This window comes from Enhydra lutris, unplaced genomic scaffold, assembly GCF_002288905.1.
Source record: "Enhydra lutris kenyoni isolate GAN:26980312 unplaced genomic scaffold, ASM228890v2 scaffoldscaffold32, whole genome shotgun sequence".
Lineage (NCBI taxonomy): Eukaryota > Metazoa > Chordata > Mammalia > Carnivora > Mustelidae > Enhydra > Enhydra lutris.
In genome coordinates this window covers 13,248,500-13,264,604 of record NW_019154116.1, presented here as the reverse complement: position 1 = coordinate 13,264,604, position 16,105 = coordinate 13,248,500, and the positions used below count along the sequence as shown (strand labels likewise).

Sequence of the window (16,105 nt, the reverse complement as noted above, 5' to 3'; positions counted from 1 at the left end):
GTGCTTTGAGAAATTTGTGACATTTTTATCTGAGAAACTCAAGAGACAGTTTATTCAAGTGGTTTCCTTTATTGATTTGTTGCTTTTTGGTAAAGTTATGCCCATCTTTGTTTCTAAAAGGGCAAGTTGGTAAACTGTCTTATGCTTCAATTAAATCAGTTATTATTAATTAGAAATATTACACAATTTATTTTAATAATATTTTTGTTAATTTAAGCATTGAAGCTCAGAATGGGCTCCATTTATGGAAAACACACGCAAGTAAAGCAGAACTTAACGAGTCTGGAAACTTCAGTGTAATCTTCTAGTTTTAATTTGAAAACTCTTTTCACTTAACTGGGCTCTTTTTCTTATGATGCTGCATTTGGAAACTTTGGCTACTTTCATTTGCTGTGTTCAACTACATAGTGGATGCAGAAATATTTCCAACAGTTACTCTCAATAATAGAACTGAAATTGCATATATTCTTAAACTTTTTGTGTATAATCACATAAAACACAATACCCATAACCCTACAAATGCCCTTGGAAAAACAGGCTTTGGTTTTTTCGTGGTGGAACTGATTCAGATTCTTTGAAAAGACCGGTGGGATGTAAAATTCAAAATATTAAGAATGACATATTAAATTAAAGCAGAATAGTGTGTAATTGATAAGATCTGGTAGTAACATGGGGCTGAAGTTAAGCAGACATAAAAGATTAAGTTCAAAACAGAGACCAAGGCTGCAGAAGCAGGAAGAGGGGGAAGGGGACTGAAAAGTTAGGAGGGGAAGAAAGTCATAGAATCTAGTGCTCCTTGTTTCTGTTTAACAAATGTAGTTTGCATTGAGCACTATAAAATAGGTGAAACTGTTAGTGACTGCAGAAGGAAACTTGAAGCTGAATTACTACTGCATTAATAATTTAAATTTCATAGATTTTAATTTGCACATCCTTCATATGGTTTGCAATTAATTTGCATCTCTGATAGTCATCATTTAAAGCATGATTAGCAGGCATGAGATGAAAATGTGGATTTTTTTCAAGTTGACCAAAGGCTTATAAATAGTTTGGAGAGAAGAATAACTCATGTGGAAAAGTGATACTATCATGCTGAAAATAGGCACAAACCTGACACTTGTTCCCAGAACCTCTAATTGATTGAACTACCTGGGTATCAATTTATAGATCTATCAAAGTTGTCCTGAAAAACAGATGGAATCATGTCTGGATATAAGGATAAGAGTGGTATCACTGGATCTCCAATAATTCTATGACTAGAAACATGGGGAGAAGAGAAGGGGGGAGTTTGGAACTCTAGTGAAAAGTCCCATAAGAAGCATTATGGCCAGAAGTTCAAGAGCTCAAATAGAATGCTAAGTATTTCAGAAACGTATGGCTACCATATATTAACTCATGTGGGATGATCATTTTTGAAGTCAACAGAAATAGGTCCTTGATATAATTTTAAAATAGAGAAGAGACAAAGGGCTGGGGCAAAAAGTACTGTTTGGTAATTCTATAGCAAAATGAATTGATTTGCTATTATGTTTTCTTCATTCATAAAACTAAATCATTCAATATCATTTTAACAAAAACATTTCCCCAAAGTGTGATGTATCATTTTAACAAAAACATTTCCCCAAAGTGCGTGTACGATATGACCAAAAAATTTAAAAAATTACTCAAACCCCCAAACTAACCCAGTGTTACTAATACAGTAGAATTAATTTTATTATGACATATGCAAATGCTACCCTGATCTGTAAGGTGCCCTGTTTGTTAGAGTGAATTACAAAATAATATTCAGAAACAAAGTTGATATGAGTGTGATGATGATAGCTTAGATCATGCCCAAGAAAATAACTTTCCAGGACTATGTTATATGCCTAAAAAACTCAGTACTTTTAATGAATGGAAATCAGTTATAATCAGTTATAAGGTTCCTAGAGTGTGGATTCTTCAACATAGGAGCAATTTATTCTCAGATCAAGTTTTATTAATTGTCTGATGCTTCTCTTATGGATCACCTACAAAATGAGCATTTACTCTGATTTTTGGTTTTCTTCCTTGCTGGTGTGAGGCCTATCAGATTTAGCATTTATCACATGCACACTTTTATGACCTGGCAGAAATCCATTTCTTCATGGTGTAGGATCAAAGAGGAAGTATGTTTTGGCACCTGCCCTTCACTTTCCTTATCCTCTGTCCTAAGTATAGGGCCCTCCATGACTGTGAGTGGGTGGTTCCTTGGATGTAGAACAGAAGAGAGAATAAATAATAATATTAACAGAGAACATTTGCTGAATACGTACTCTGTGCGAGGCACTGTTCTAAGTGCTTTACATATGCTGATACTGATGTTTCATCTTCATAACAAATCTGTGAGGTAGGGAATAGTATAATCACTATTTTACACAGATGGAAACTGAGACAGACACAGAAAAGTTACATAATTTCTACGGCTACATATCTAGTCGAAGGCAAAGCCAGGATTCCAAATTTAGTCAGTCTGGCTCTGAGGTCCATGGTCTTAGTCTCCATGCCCCATATTAGAAGGTTATCTCAATTCCATCATGGCTTGTCCTGTGCACAGGTGAGTCACTCAGGAACTGGTTTTACCCTGGGTCTCTAAGATGGTCTAGAAAGGCTTTGACCGTTTATTGTTTAATAAATCACCTCAAATACTTAGTAGTCTGAACAATAATCTGTCATGATCTCTTCAAAGCCTGGGCTGATTGAGGTTAGCTGGAAGGTTCTTCTCCATATGTGGTGTCAGCTGGGAGCCATGGTCATCCAGAGGTTTGACTAGATTGGAGTATCCAGGATGGCTCACTCGTAAGACTTGTTCTTGGTGCTGGCTGTCGGCTGGAAGCCCAGCTGGGGCTGTCAACTGGTGCCTCAGTTCTCTTTCCATGTTTTCATAGTATACTGGTTGAGTTCCAAGTGCATACAGATTGCTTAAGGCCCAATCTTGGAAGTGACACAGTTTCATGTATGCTGCCTTCTCTTGATTAAAGCAAGTCATAGGACCAGCCCACATTCAAGAGAAGGGAAAATAGACTTCACCTTTGGAGTCTGTCCTTCTTTTAAAGAGAATCTCTATCTTTAATTCACAACAGGAGATGGCTTCTAAAAATAGCTCTATCTATTTACCCTGGTCTCTGCTTCAAGCTTGTTAAGCCCAGATAGTTCAACAGGAACCATGACGTACCTCCTAATGCTCAGAAATAAGGAAACTTAAAAAAAAATGTATGGGGGGTTGACTCCATCGGTGAAGCTTGATGCATAATACCCTGAAGCACTTTCAGAAATGATTACTACCATGAGGTGTCTCCTGGTGCGCAGAGGGATATGGGGACAGAGAAGGGCAGCTAACCAAAAGTGTGTGTGTGTGTGTATGTGTGTGTGTGTGTGCGTGCGCACATGCACCTTGTGCTGCACAGTCTAAAACTTAAGTTTTACTTGTTTTTCCCATTGAGATTAGAGTTCTTTGAGAACTTGGGTCTAAAACTCCCCATTCCTTTGGATTTTAGTGATGTTCAGCAACACGACCCTGTAGAAAACCCGATGTATCCTCTAAGCATATTTAAACCTTAATTGCTGTGTCATTAGCAGTAGGAGTTAATTAAGACATTCCAAGTAATTAACGTGCATTTACCCTCCTACCTACTTGTAGAATCTATTTCATTGGTTAACATATTCAAGATGGTGCACTAGTAATATTTTAAGAGTAAAAGCTAATTCTGCTTTGAATCTCATAGCATGGTATAAAATTAGTGGAATCTAAGAATATATCAGATCAAATTTATCTTGCGATGTTGGTGACATTAATTAAGCTATATTCAAGTTTATGGATGCTTTCAGTACTTTTTCAAGAAATACAGATGTTTGAAGAGATAGCGTTGATTTGGTAACATATTGTATGGGAAACTCAAGACTTCTTATAAAAGACTGAGCGCATTGCCTAAACAGAAAAACACACTGTAAATGGGAGGTGCTCCTGGTGTTACCTTGTACAACTTACTTACCTCTTTGTGCCTCATTAGCTCATTTTTTAAAAGTGATCTCTAAACCCAGCCTCGGGCTGGAACGTGTGACACTGGGGTAAAGAGTCTCAGGCTCTACCGACTGGGCCAGCCAGTTAACTCATCTTTAAAAAATCATAAGGGCACCTATTTTATCTACTATTTTGAGGACTAAATATATATGTATTTATTATAACATATATATTATATATGTGTGTATATATATATATATATATATATAAAATATATAATGTATGTTTTGAGACTAAATACATAATATCTGTAAACTGGTTAGAGTAGTGCCCAGCACATAGTAGGTGCCATTTTAATACTGGCTCTGATTATTATTACTTGTTTATTCAGCTAACAGATGGGGACCTTCAGTCATTCATGGGTCCCTGTCGTGTCCTTCAGTCTCTTGTCACCAACATGAATTTAAGGACTTCTCTTTTCATATCATTCTTTTTCATTAGATGTTTACCCCTCTGCTTTTTCTGGGAGAGCCCATCTCAGTGTCTGAAAAAATTTGTTTTTGTAAATAATGAATGAATCAACATTTAAAAAACTCAGGGGTGTAATGCAATGCAATGTTCTCAGCACACAGGAGCATCTGTACTTTCCAGATACCCCTCCCCAGGGGTCCTTATTGAAGTCTGCTCATAAGCGGAGTTACGAGATGCTTCCACAGGTAGCCAAGCACACAGCGCTGCTCGGCTTCTCAGGTGTCACTTGTTTACACTGGGAAATCTCCCTGCTGGGTGGGATGTGTGTGTGCATAAGAGGAGGTTGGAGAAGCCCCCAGAGATCCCTGGAGAGCATCCCGCAGAGGCACAGACAGTGGGCAGAGCATCAGTCAGGGTGAATTGTGGTGTTCATCAGCTTTCCTTCTTCCCGCCTTACTTAGAGTACTGAAGGAAAGGCCTGGGAAGGATCTTGCCTTGGACAGCATTGAAAGTTGCATGGGGCCATATATACCTTTGTGAATATTAGGCCCCTGGATGTTTTTACTAGCCTGTAACATTTTTGTCTGCATTCCCCTTATGGGTTCTCCTTTCAACACTTACAGTGTGCTGTCTGGAACAGGTCGGCTCACAGCAGTAAGAATGATGGGAAAGTCTTCTGGGAGGGAGAACGACTTGGGAGTGTTTTCATTTTTATCCATATTCTTAAAACCCTGGTGCTCATCGTGACAGTTTTGAATTAGAGAGGAAGTTGGCACCAGGTAGGTTCCTCAGGGCTCATGTTCTGGGGCATATTTGTAAAGTGTTTATAGAACTTTAACTTCTCGAGGACCAGGGCTGTGTCACGAAAGGGGTGGTCTACCTTCAGAAGTGATGTAATCATTCTCACGATGTAGCTGATGCACTAGGAGAAGTTGGCAAGTTATTCTAGAAAACTGACTGTGGTTTTGAAAATGTAATAAGAAAACATCAGAGCATGAACTTTAGCAGTATTGCGTGCTGTCATTTGAAATGCTCCAAATCATTTGCATTTTATGGCTTAAAAATGTCTTCATGCATACGACCTGGTTGGCATGGTGAGCGTCTCCTTTTCTTTTCTTTTTTTTCCCTAACTGTTGCTATTACTAACATTCTCTGTAGGTTTGCTAGCAAATGGCAAGTTGAGGAGAAGCTTTTCATTACCATGCCTGAACAACCGAGAAACAACATTAAAATGTAATATTTAAATGCATATGTTGGCATATTTTATAGGTAATTAAAAATGTCAAAATAAACAAAGAACACATCATGAGGCAATTTGCTCGCCTTTGAAATTATTTTTGTTTCATTTGCTTACTAATTCTCAAAACACATGAATCTTCATTTTACTCACTAGAATAGATTAATGATTCTCTGCTGAATAAAATATGTAAATTACACTTTGTGTACTACTTATAAGCCATCTAACTTATTGTATAGGCCACATGTACTGGGATTTTACAATTTGTCTCAAAGCCAGATTGTTCTGAGATGATCGTAAAAAGAGATGGAGTCCATTTAGGCATTGTGTGTCAGCCTGGGCCTCTACCCTTTATTGAAAGAGGATTGGGGATGGTGTCGCCCAGATGGGTGAAACTCTTCAGAACTCTCTTCTACACACATTTGCTTTTCTACATTTCCTACCTCTTTTTAAGTGTATTTCCATTTTGATATCTTCCTCTTCTTTACTCTCTGGGCCCCTCCACTGAGTTGCCTATAAAAGAAAGAACCCCTGCCCATGACTCCCGCTGGGATGGAGCTTGGGCAGACGTTTTTGGTCAAAGCAAGTTACGGTGGCGAGAAAATTTGGGAGTAGTTGGGCAGAGGAACCTTGCTGTAGCTCCAAAATGTCTTCGCTTGATGACATTTATCTTGTTATATAAACCAGAGTTTAGAAAATCTGTTCTATAAAGGGCCTGAGAATAAATATTTTAGGCTTTGAGGGCCTAAAATATTATAGTTACTGTCCTAACATGAAAGCAGTCATAAACATTGTATTAAGGGATGAGTGTGTCTGTGTTCCAATAAGTCTTCACTTGTAGGCCCTGAAATTTGAATTTTATGTAACCGTAATGTGTCAGGAAATCAGACCCTCCTTTTGTCTCTCCTCAACCCCAACCATTTAAAATTTAAAAACTGGGTGCCCAGGTGGCTCAGTTGTTGGGTGTCTGCCTTCAGCTCAGGTCATGATCCCGGGGTCCTGGGACCGAACCCCATATCGGGCTCCCTGCTCAGTGGGAACCTGCTTCTCCCTCTCCCGCCATCCTGCTTGTGTTCCTGTTCTCGCTGTCTCTCTCTCTGTCACATAAATAAAAAAAAAAAAAATCCTTAAAAAAATAAATTAAAAAACTTGTGGACAGCACAAAGAGGTGGTGAGCTGGATCGGGCCCACATAGATTTGGCAATAGTTTGCCAACCCCTAGTTTAAACAAACTGAGTATCAGTATGGACAAAGGTGTTTTCTGACCTCTTAGGAAATGAAATGGGTGAAGTGTTCCAAAATTTGTGTTTCTTTGTACTTTTGAGTGAAATCATCATAAACCTCTATCATTCAGAAAATGGTGGCACTGTAGCTCCAAAAACAAAATGCTATTAACTTTTTAATACTAAATATTAAAATGGTTGTTTCTTCCAAACCATTTTTTTTAAACATTTTATTTATTTATTTGACAGACAGAAATCACAAGTAGGCAGAGAGGCAGGCAGAGAGAGGAGGAAGCAGGCTCCCCGCTGAGCAGAGAGCCCGATGCAGGACTCGATCCCAGGACTCTGGGATCATGACCTGAGCCGAAGGCAGAGGCTTAACCCACTGAGCCACCCAGGCGCCCATTCCAAACTATTTTTTGGTTGTGTCAGACTCAACCCTCCATTTCCAGGAGGAGCTTTAGTTAAGTTAGAAGCAGAAGGCAAAGACATCCCAGAGAAGCCCTCAGCATCCCTGGAATAGGCCACCTTCTCATCTCCTTGAGTTGTAGAATGCATTTTAGAGAGTGTTCGCATACCATTCCTAAAACAAGTCCTTCCAGACTATCTGCAACCCAACAGATATGCTTAGAATACCACCTTTTGAATGCCTTAAAATAATATTTAGTTTGATTGGGGTTTCCAAGCTTGCCTTCTAGGAGAGCAAGCTTATCAGTGAGTGGGAAGGGTTTTAGAACAAATGTAACACAACTCAACATAGTTTGGGAAAACTTCTCTTTCTTGGTCACTCTGTGGTCATTCAATGAATACTTGTACAATGAATGAATGAATGAATGAATGAATGAATGCTTAAGTGAATGTCTTAAAAGGTGAACTGAACCATGGGGGTTATGTTCCTATTCCTGCAGTGAGAATGTGTCCTAAGGAAAACGAATTGCCTTCTTTGCTCACACATTAGCCATCTACTGGTTGTTAGTTCTTAACTTGTTCTTAAATTGCTCTTCTAAGAATTCTGTTCTCAACGTGCTAGGGCAAAGTATGTTCAGTTCTTCAGACCATAGGAAAAAACCCTTAAGGGTAATAGAGGGATCTATTTTTAAAACCTAAAATTAAAAAAAAAAAAAAAAAGGTTCCAGAGAGACATGTCTGCTCTTTTCACAAAATAAAATGTCATGAAAAGACTCCCTGTGAATGTGGAATTACCCATGTGGAACACACTTGCTTTCTTGAGGTTGTCATTGGTTGAAGGATTTAATCTAAGGTCTGTCCTGAGAATTTGAATAATTTGTTGGAAATTTTGCTGTACGATCATGGGTATAGATCGGCTGCTAAGAATGTGTTCTTGGTAGAACTTTTTTGGTGTGGAATCTTTTCACCTGGCTGAAAACAAGGTGACTTTTTTTTTTTCTTTGACAAAAGGTCTGTACAGTTGTAAAATAACTTCAAAGGTGCTTTCCCACTGGTGATAACAATACTCCAACACAGGGAAATGTAGTAAGAGAATGGACTGTTTCTTCCTTGCTCATTTCCTGCTTGGTGTGTGGCTTTGTTGTGATGTGACTGATAAACTTGGCTTCCTTCTGTCTTTGGACCATGTAAGAGTAGAATGTGGTATGACTGCGGGCAAGGTGAGTGTGCTTTTGACCTTTTGGGACAGCAGGGAGGGGACTGACAGGAGAGGGTCACCTACAATTACCAGTAAATGGATGGTAGACTCCGAGATCTCTCCAGGAAAAACTGCACTGGGGCTTGCGCTTTCTGTATCCTTCGATATTTGACAGCATCTCCCCTGTGAGCGTAACTTACAATTCAACAGCTGTTCGACAAGATTTATGGAAACGGAAGTCCCATGTAAGTAGAGGTGGACAGCTTCAGCAGGGAGTAGTCACGTGGGAGGACATGCCAGAAACCTGGCAGCATTTCTCTATAGGCAAAGTCAGTAAGAGAATTTACTGAGGAGACATTTCTTATTCCATCCTTCCTTTTAGGTGTGGTATGCTCTGGAAACTACTGTATAAAAACCATGCTCTCCCAGTTTTTATCTCTTCAAGACAGTTCGCTGTGATCACAGTTGGGCAGTGTATCCTTATCGTAGTAATAAAGTGCCCTTGCCTTAATATGCCTTTCGGTTTTGTTTCTCATTTTGGTATGCTAATTCTGTGCAAGTGGCCAAAGCTTAATTTGGGCGCAGGGGGCCCTCCCATATGCATCTAGCTCTAATTACAGGAACCTTCTGGGCACTCCTTTGTTATATATGGACATGCACTTGTGCCACAAAGTTTATTTGTGTCATGACTCTGAGTTACAATATAGTTCAAATAAACAAGGAGCTATTTCAAGAAATGTATACAGGCTCCCCTTGGTTTGTTCAGCCTCTTAAAAAAAATTTTAAGAATAATAACATTTCTCACAAATATCAGGGAATTTTACTTATTTTCTTCTGAAAGAATACTCCTGAATATTCCAGGAAATACTTTTGTTCTTGTGCTCTTTTCTCTGCCCCCAATATTGATTTCTTTTCTATGTTACATTTGCAATTTTTTACATAAATATCCATGTAAGAGGCATCTCTTTATTAGTATAAAGAAAAAACAAAGAACTTAAAAAGTTTATAGTAGAGTAGAAAAGAGCATAGGGTTTACTAGGGATATATTTGGCATTCAATAAATATTTGTTTCACTCTCATTCCATCTTTCTCTTCCTTTTCTTGACATCTTCCCTTATTTTAGTGGGAGCAAGTAGATGGGAGATTGCCAGGGGAAGCTCCTGTCCTTTTAGAGAGGAAAGGTTATTGATCTTTACCCACACTGTATCCTCTAGGACCAAGCTCAAACCTGGAAGCTGAAAGAAAATTTTGAATGTAAAATCACCTTTTCATCCCTTCTGAAACTGTTTTTCTTTCTTTTTTTTTTATTAAATTTTTAAAATTTTTTGTAAACATATAATATATTTTTATCCCCAGGGGTACAGGTCTGTGAATCGCTAGGTTTACACACTTCACTGCACTCACCATAGCACATACCCTCCCCAATATCCATAACCCCACCCCCCCACCCCCTGCAACCCTCAGTTTGTTTTGTGAGATTAAGAGTGATTTATGATTTGTCTCCCTCCCAATCCCATCTTGTTTCATTTATTCTTTTCCTATCCCCCAACCCCCCCATGTTGCATCTCCACTTCCTCATATCAGGGAGATCATATGATAGTTGTCTTTCTCTGATTGACTTATTTTGCCCTCTAGTTCCATCCACGTCATCGCAAATGGCAAGATTTCATTTCTTTTGATGGCTGCATAGTATTCCATTGCAGATATATACCACATCTTCTTTATCCATTTGTCTGTTGATGGACATCTAGGTTCTTTTCATAGTTTGGCTATTGTGGACATTGCTGCTATAAACATTTGGGTGCACGTGCCCCTTCGGATCACTACGTTTGTATCTTTAGGGTAAATACCCAGTAGTGCAATTGCTGGGTCATAGGGCAGCTCTATTTTCAACATTTTGAGGAACCTCCATGCTGTTTTCCAGAGTGGTTGCACCAGCTTGCATTCCCACCAACAGTGTAGGACGGTTTCCCTTTCTCCGCATCCTCGCCAGGATCTGTCATTTCCTGACTTGTTCATTTTAGCCATTGTGACTGGTGTGAGGTGGTATCTCATTGTGGTTTTGATTTGTATTTCCCTGATGCCGAGTGATGTGGAGCATATTTTCATGTGTCTGTTGGCCATCTGGATGTCTTCTTTGCAGAAATGTCTGTTCATGTCCTCTGCCCATTTCTTGATTGGATTATTTGTTCTTTGGGTGTTGAGTTTGCTAAGCTCTTTATAGATTTTGGATACTAGCCCTTTATCTGATATGTCGTTTGCAAATATCTTCTCCCATTCTGTCAGTTGTCTTTTGGTTTTGTTAACTGTTTGCTTTGCTGTGCAAAAGCTTTTGATTTTGATGAAATCCCAATAGTTCATTGAAACTGTTTTTCTTTACTTTGATGGTGGACTCTCAGTCCTACTGCTCTAACTTCTATTAAAGCCATTTTCAGATCTAGACAAGACTTCTCAGTGATTTGAGAAGGAGTAAAAAGTGAGAAAATGCTAAGCCAACAAGATTTTAAGTAATGGTGCCAAAATTTGTTGGGTAGCTTTGGATGACATGATGGTTCTTAGACTATGGAGGGAAAGACTATTGGATATTGAGAACTTTTTGAGTAATTTGGTGAAACAAGTAGCAGTGGGTGACTCATCTCCCTACTTCCTGCCTGGCTCTTCTCTCTGACCTGCACTCTACTGTTACAGAAAAGGAAATTTGAGATAGAAGATACTACTTTCATTTTGGACATGATTAAGCTCTGCTACAGTAAACTTTAGGGGGAAAACACCAACCATTCCTTGAATTGCTTGTAGGGAAAATTTCAGTGCTAAGTGATGATGAATGCGTAGAGGTTATTAATATAACAGGGCATAGCAATGGATTAATATGTGTTTATTTTTGGTCTAAATGATGATTTTACTCATGTCAGGGGTTAAATTCAACATATTCCATCTTTGTTATTTCCTATTTAGAATTATATAATCAGTACTTTTCTGTTGATTATGTTTTCCACACATCCAACAAATTGATCACCAGTACGTAGCAGACAGTTTTAGGCCCTAGAGCTACAGAGTTAGGTGAACCTTTGCTTCTTATTTTAAATCCTTGATGGTGAGAGACAGACCATAAAAAAGTAAGCAAATAAATTTTAAAAAGTAGGTAATTATAGATTATGTTAATACTTCTACTGTAAATAAACTGGTTAAAACAGGGCATGCTAGAGTGAGCCGCATGGTCCTGGATTAGAGTTGGAGACATCAGTATAAATTCATGGTTTGCTCAAGATAGATATAAATATTTATAGATATGTGCTTATGCATGGGTTAGTATATGTACCTCCATTTCCTAGCTCTGTCTGCTGAGAGGGCCTAATGGTTGTGACACTCCAGTAATAATAAACTCACCTAGCACTAGATCTTGGTTTCCATTTTCCAATCAAGGGAACCGGTCACATACAAAATGGTGTTCTTACACAAGATGAGGCTGGAGTACCTCATACTAGAAAGTAAAGAAGTGCTCAAAAAACAAAAGGATGAGGGATAGCAATGCAACATAAAGGCCAACCTGAAATGCCTAAATCTGGAACACTTTGAGCAATGAAATAAATAATGTAATACTGGATGATAACTCATACTATCATATAAACATCCATGAGTGCATATTGATATAAATAAATGATTGAATGAGTGAATGGGAGAGAAGAGACAAATCTCCCTAACTGAAGAACTCCAAATATATATATATATTTTTTTTTGCATATCGCATGATGGAGTTGTGTTCCAGTCGTACCCTCCTGAGTATGGGATGTACTAAGTGACCTGCTTCCCAAGAGTAGATCGGTTACAAGGTATAAGGAGGCAGGGGAGTGACCTTCCAGTCGAGAAGCCTGGCAAATAATGATGTTAGCCAGGTGGTCAAGTTTAACATTACTTGTGATGAGTCCTATTCATAACATATGCTGTTGTTATGATGTGAATGAGACTACTTTACCTTTGTGGTCTTCCTCTTAAGAACATACAACCTTGGGGCACCTGGGTGGCTCAGTGGAAGGGGTAGGGAAAGTCTTTCTGAGGAGGCAATGTCTGAGCTTAGACCTAAAGATTGATGATAATCCCACCTTTGAAAAACCCTTTGAAGAGCATGCTGAGAGGGAGAGATGCTGAACCAAAAACTCTAAGTAGGAAAGAGCTTGGTGTGTTGGATGGAATAAAAAGAGGACCATGAAGGAGGAGGAGCAAGTGATGTCATTGGGGAAGCAGGAGTGTACCTCACCATGTAGGCTGTCATGAGGAATTCATGTTTCCTTCTAAGAGCAAGGAGAAGACATTGGAAAGTCTGAGGTAGAGGAGTAATATAGTAGTAATAATAGTTGTCTTTGATTGCTTTGTGGAGACTGGGTTGTAGAGAGGCTGGGCTGGGGCAGGAATGCTGTTAGAAGGCTTCCTTGGTGGGTGGATAGGAAGGACTTAATAGTAGGTCATGATGGCGGTAAAAACAAGGGAAAGTGGATCTATTTGGAAAATGTTTGAAAGTTGAAGCAACAGGTGTGTTTAATTTTTTTTTTAATTTATTTGAAGACAAAATATCTGAATTGACTTGAGGCTACCGGTGGTCTTCATCTAGCTATCAGTTAAGATCAATATTCATGTGTTTTGTCATAAATATATTGTGTTTAGTTAATAGGATGTTGACCTAGACCTTGCTGACAATGTGGGAATGTTCCATTTATGTTGAAATGCACCATATCATATTTTAAAAATATGGACAATTTCAAATTCTGAAATGTATGTGGTCCAAAGTATTTGGGGTAAGGGATTTTGGCCTAATACATGGTCTATCCTAGAGAATGTTGCATGTACTTCTAAGAAGAATGTGTACTCTGCTGTTGTTGAATGGTGTATTCTATAAATGTGTGCTTGGTATAGTCGATTGATAGTGTTGTTCAAAGATTCTGTTTTCTGTTGATCTTCTGTCTAGTTGAAAGTGGGGTCCTTACATTTCCAACTATTATTGAAATGTCTATTTCCCTCAATTCTGTCAGTTTTTGCTTTTTGTATTTTGGGGCTCTGTTATTAGAAGCAAATATATTTATGAGTGTTCTATCTTCTTGAGACTTTGGTTGTTTTATCATGACAAAACATCCATTGTCTCTAGTAGCCATTTTTATATTAAAGTCTGTTTTGTCTGATATCGTTGTACCAACTGCAGGGATGGTATAGCCACTCTAGCTCTCTTTTGGTTACTGTTTGGGTATATACCCTTTTTCACCCTTGTACTTTCACCCTATTTGGTCTTTGAATCTAAAATATATCCTTGCAAACAACATATAGTTGGATTGTTGGCGGCTAAGGGAACTTGGACCTGCATATGGTTATTCCTGGAGTAGAGCCTTCTGAAAATCAATAAATGTTGTTGAGTTAGCTTTTTTGTGAAGTTATCAATTTAGGGAGAGTCTGTGATTCTGCAATCATGGTGATTATGTGCTAAATGAGATTATATGTTTCAAGTCCCTAATCAAATTCTTCTGTTAACCCATGTATTTGTGCAGTTGTCCTCTCCCACAATCGTGAAGGAACTGTGTGATTTTTCATTATCTTCTCTTTCCCCAATCACCTGAGACTTGCTGTGAGTAATTGAGGAATTGTGGGACTCTATGCTTTTCAAGTAAGTGGGAGATACTTATACCATTCATAAATATTCAAGTGCTTCTTCTAAGGTCTCCAGAGCCTCCCAAGTATGAGTATGTGGACAAATTAGCTTTTGTAACTTAAGCCCATCCTTTAAAAAAAATTGTTACACATCTTCTAGAGGGATTGAGATTATATGAGGGTCAGTGTGATATAATAGAAAAAAGCGTAGCCTTTAGCAATAAGCAGACCAGGATCCACATTTTAGCTCAGCCACTTACCAAGCTCTGTGACCAACAGCAATGCCATAGGTCTTAATTTCATCATGTTTTGGAAATGTTAAATCAAGTAACAGTTTCAGAGTTCTTGGCATGTGATAGTGCTTTATTAATTCCGGACTTCTAACCTTGTTAGAACAAGAGTTGTCACACATGCAATTCTGCCAGATTTTCTATTTGTTGTTTATTCATTCTTTAAGTAATACAACAAATTTTTAATTACTAATTGATAGACACTCTTCCAGGACTACAGATGAACAAGAGAGTAAACAAAAGAAATAAAATCCCTGCCTTCAGAGGGCATATAATCCAGAGAGGGATAAATAAATAAACTCTAAATAAAATTAGTGGTAAGTACTAAGGAAAAAAATATTGGGGAAAGAATGAGAGACATGAAATCTTGGGAAAGGATGGTTAAATTTTTAGGTAGGTTGGTCAGAGAAGGTTTACCAATCCATGATTTTTGACTTTGATTCTCAGAATTTTTAAATTTATGGCTTTCTAGAGATAGGGTATGCAAATGAATACTCACCATGACTGATTTTCCCACTGAAACACATTTGATTCTGGGTTTCAGTTTTCTATGAACTGGCAAGGTCAATATTTATTGCCTATATTTTTATGATTTGTATCAATATATTAAAAGCCTCAATAGTGACCAATCTCCTAATCCATTGTATTATCCAGGATATCATGGTAAAGATTCAGTATATTGGTTTTAGGAGCAAGGAAAAAGAGTACAATCAGATATTAAGAGAAGGAGGATAGTGAAGATTCTTCTTGAGTTATTCACTGTTCCGTCTACAGAATTATCAAGAGGCTAGGATTTTAAAATAAAAACTATGATATTTGAGAAATTCAGCTATTTTGGATTATAATTATATTTTAAAGTAATCTCTATGCCCAATGTGGGGCTTGAACTCAAGACTCCACAGTCAAGAGTCGTACACTTCACCAGCTGAGCCAACCAGGCACCCCTGGATTATAATTATTTTTAATAATGATTTTTATAAGTATAGCGATAATAAAATAAGTAAAAAATGAATATTGGGTCAATTTTCTCCTGGTGTTGAAAAACATACAATTTTTGAGATGGATCATTTTAAAGAGAAGCTCCATTATCTCATTGAATGTCATCTAGGAAACTTAGCTATTTGGAGAGTGAATGTTTGAGGCTGTGATTTTCAAGATAATAAAATTGGGAGATAACTGAACATAAGTTGGCCACTATGAAAGTCTCACATTGACTTAAAGAGGGGAAATGACTTTTTATATTGCTTCTGGAGCTACGGAAACAGACATCTGGGCTCCCAAAATCCATTTGAAATAAATGGCTTCCATTCGTCAGTGCAACAGGATGCTGGGCAGCCCATCTTTTATAAAATCTCTGCCATTGACAGAGAATATGAATATAAAGGAGTTTTGAAGGGTGGACACTCCATAATATGGAGACATTTTGTTTGAGCTTGTGGTACTTAGTCAACGAAAATGGAATAATCAGTTCTGCAAATTTGATGGGAAATGCCATCTATAACGTACAACCCTTAGCTTTCAAAGGCCATAAGCGAAGTGGGTTATTACAAATCCTTTATTCAGGAGAAAAGTGATGGTCATTTCATGGTGAGTAAGATTTGTATTTATCAACACAAGCAAGAGGTGAGATAGGTCATCCTGCGGATACGTATTATCCATGGAGTCCTT

The 16,105-nt window shown here is 38.1% G+C and overlaps 1 protein-coding gene across 1 annotated transcript in view; it reads left to right on the top strand.

The window, feature by feature from the left end:
• The window catches only part of LOC111153470 (membrane associated ring-CH-type finger 11), a 121,124-nt gene that overhangs the window by 2,089 nt on the left and 102,930 nt on the right, over nucleotides 1-16,105 (top strand). The window lies entirely within an intron of this gene.